Source organism: Pinus tabuliformis, chromosome 1_1, assembly GCF_031772625.1.
Source record: "Pinus tabuliformis cultivar Carrire ecotype Pingquan chromosome 1_1, CPIR1, whole genome shotgun sequence".
Lineage (NCBI taxonomy): Eukaryota > Viridiplantae > Streptophyta > Pinopsida > Pinales > Pinaceae > Pinus > Pinus tabuliformis.
Genome location: NC_142297.1, coordinates 615,201,934 through 615,205,459, shown reverse-complemented (window position 1 = coordinate 615,205,459; position 3,526 = coordinate 615,201,934). Strand labels below are relative to the sequence as shown.

The following is a 3,526-nucleotide window of genomic DNA, read 5'->3' as shown; positions in this document are numbered from 1 at the left end:
TCCCCGGCCGACGGGGTTGTCACCCTCTCAGGCGCCCCCTTCCAAGGGACTTGGCCCAGGTCCACTGCTGAGGACGCTTCTAAAGACTACAATTCAGGCACCGCCGCCGCCCGATTTTCATGCTGGGCTATTCCCAGTTCGCTCGCCGCTACTAGGGGAATCCTTGTAAGTTTCTTTTCCTCCGCTTAATTATATGCTTAAACTCAGCGGGTGTTCTCGCCTGAGCTGAGGTTGCAAAGTTGGAGCTAAATCCGCCCTACCCCATGGGAGGACAAGAGAGAGCAAAGCAAGTTCGAGCGATGCCACACAAAGCCCGCATCGGCTAACTCCGACTGCCCATCCAAAGGACCGAAAGGAATAGAACAGGGTAGAAAACAAAGCACAAACAAAGCACAAGCCTCCCAAGCCCCGTGCCTTCGGCAAAAGGGGGGAATTGAAGGGGACGACGACCAAGAAGGACGAGGGTGGCCACCCCGGGAGCTCGCACTGCGTTTCGTCCTTCTGGAACACCAATCCACAACAATCCCACCTTTTCTCCGTAAAGCTAGGGGCCACGAGGAAGAAGGGAAGAGAACAACAAGAGAGAAAGGGATATATCAACCGTGGCTACCGGCTCACAAGACTGGTCAAAATGTGCAAAATGAGGCTACCAAAATTCATAGTGATGTTGCAGTCAACTTTTGAAGGTCTTCCTCAACTCCAAATTGAGATCATGATACCTCATTGGAAAGCTATTTGTGTCTAATTATCAATTGACTCATCAAGAAATTCATTAAGTCCTTCCATATAGGAGAAAAATTTATTTTACTAATGTCACTCTAGAAGTGCATCAACCCTCCTGAGGCAAATGATGTTTTCGACATTTCTCCCAACCATGAAACCTGTGTAAAAACTAAAAGAGGTTTTTCTTCTTGGGTCTATTATGGATGAAACCCTCTCTCACTTTTGTCAAATTCATTTTTTTCTTACTTAGAAACAAAAACCCTAAGAGAGGGAAATGAGCCTTACCTAAGCACAACTGAAGCACAAACAAGGTGTAAAATGACCCATTGGAACCTAGAATAATGATGAAAACTCTTTGAATGATGGTACACTCAGTTGAATGGTGACATGAACCAATACTTGGAAGACTTTGGAAGGAGTGTATCATTTGAATTCTAGACCTAATACCTAGTGACCAAATTTTACCTGAAGACTCACCGAAATGATAAAATTTGACTAAAACACTCCAAGACCACTTTGTAAGAGCTTGTTTGATTACTGGTGGAAGGCTGCAAAGACTGAATCTAACACTATGTGTGTCAGTGTCTACGTGTATGCGCTATCATGATTATGGTTATGCAGCAATGGTGAAGGTCGTTATGCATGAGGTCGTTGTATGCAATTAGGTCATCATGATGATAACGGTACATTACGATGTTAATGTGTTGGCTGAGATAGAGAAGGAGATGTAGATAATTAAAGCGAAGTTGTAACATTGGACCTCGAGGAAAGAGGATGTCATCATATAGGTTTGGATGTTGGGCATGTAGGTATGTTAGTTAATGGATTTTCATATGAATTAGGTTTATATGCATTAATTTTATGTACGTGTCTATTGATGTTATGGTTACATACATGATAGATGGTAGTTGATCAGTGAAGTCATATGCACATGTGTCACATAGTTATGAATGATAGTAACTTGTGGTTGTATGCTTTGTTATTGTTGTTTTATGTTAGATATCTTGATGATTAGGTTATATGTTGTTGTTGAGTGTGTTATAGGTTAACTTCTTATTGTTATATGATAGTTAGCTTGATGATTAGGTTATATGTTGTTGACGTGCATGATATATAACTTCTTGTTGTTATATGCTAGTAACTTGATGATTCGGTTTATTACATTAAGACCTTGATGTTATATGTATTATGCTAAATTGGATTGGCCTATGCATATGGTTAGGGTTATGACATTAAGGTGTGAGTCGACTTGTTTGTGACATTGTGTTGTACTAATCTAGACTGATCATACATATTTGATTGTTATGAATGAACGACAAATGTTTATGAACTTATGATGTGAACATGTTAGCTAGTGACTAGTATGGATATCATGACCTTATTTGTGGTTGAGTTGATATGTTGTGAAGTTATCTCGTGCTAATATTGATTGATTGTGCAGACAAGATAACCTCCCTTGAGATACATTAACGTATGAATTTTCTTATGTGTCTACTTTGTGCTTGATTGTTTGATTATGATGCCTATTTTGTGTTTGAGTGTTTGGTGTCTATCATGTCATAGAGTTGATTTATTTAACATGGTATGTTTGCAAGCTGGTTGAATATTTGATGAATTGCATAATACGATTATGTGTTCAAATGATCTTGTTTTAAGCTGATTGTACTAACAAATATGTGTTGAGACAACTGATATGCACTTGAGTGTAAGTAGGTGAAATTTGTAGCGTTATGTCTAATGACTTTGACTTGACTATGGATTATGATACGATTGTTAGTCTTGGTAAAGGTTGATTTCAAATTGATAGATATGATATTTGGAACATGTGGTTGACATTTGTGAATAGTTGCAGGGTAACATGCTTGGTATTAGTGTGACAAGGTAACAATTGATTTGTTTATATAACTAAAATTTGGATGATGTGATAGCGCATAATAAGACTTAATCGCAGCAAGATAATTGGTAAAATAAAGCAATTGGGTAGTAATTCCTTTGGCCATGTTGGAAACCATAATTCCAAATGAATGGGTGCTTTACATATAGGAAGCCTTCTTAACCTTCACTTTATCTGACATTATGGGGATATATGCTATATTCATGACAATGTGATTGACAAGTACATTAGCTAATCTCTAGTTACAGGTGGATCTATCAAGGGAATTGGAGTCCCTTGAGACATGGCACAAATGTGCTATGCTACAAGTCAACGTACTTGGCATAACAAGGTAAGATAATTGGTATATTTCTATATTTATTTATACATTGAAAATTATGTGTTTATGGTAGTGTGATGCAAGGAGTTGCATGGTAAAAGAGGTTTCCATGAAATATTGAAGAAGGCTCGGGTTGATATTTCCTTGGGAACCATGGGATTGAGTCATGGTCTCTATTGTTAGTCTTGTACTTTCGATATTTTGTGAATTATTTTCACTTGATTTGCGACTTTTTTATGTCAGGTGTATGGCCATACCACTTTGTTTCTGGTATCATATTATTATTGGTTTTCTATAGCTTTATTCTTCATTTCCTCTCGGGCTTTCCTTTATTGTTTTGAGAGCCTTGGGAATTGGTTGGGAAAGAGGAAATTTAATGGTGCTCTGGGAGATTTCTGTGGTACCGCTAGGTAAGGTAAGACCTAGATGAATCTCGGTGCATGTATAAGGTAATAATATGACAATCAGTTGGAGTGGTGCGGTCCATTGGTGTAAATGGACAGTGGGAGTACAATCATGAGAAAGGTAACAAGAAAGTTAAAGTGAATGGATGTGAGGCATATGATTCCTTGGCTATGTTGGGAATGATT

General features: G+C 38.5%; 1 non-coding gene across 1 annotated transcript in view; it reads right to left on the bottom strand.

Moving 5' to 3' along the window:
• Positions 1 to 234, bottom strand: part of LOC149214788 (25S ribosomal RNA) — a 3,416-nt gene extending 3,182 nt beyond the window's left edge. The window contains exon 1 of the ribosomal RNA XR_016251312.1: positions 1 to 234. This exon is cut by the window's left edge and continues 3,182 nt beyond it. This is a non-coding gene — a ribosomal RNA (25S ribosomal RNA).
• Between the last annotated feature and the right edge of the window lie 3,292 nt (positions 235 to 3,526).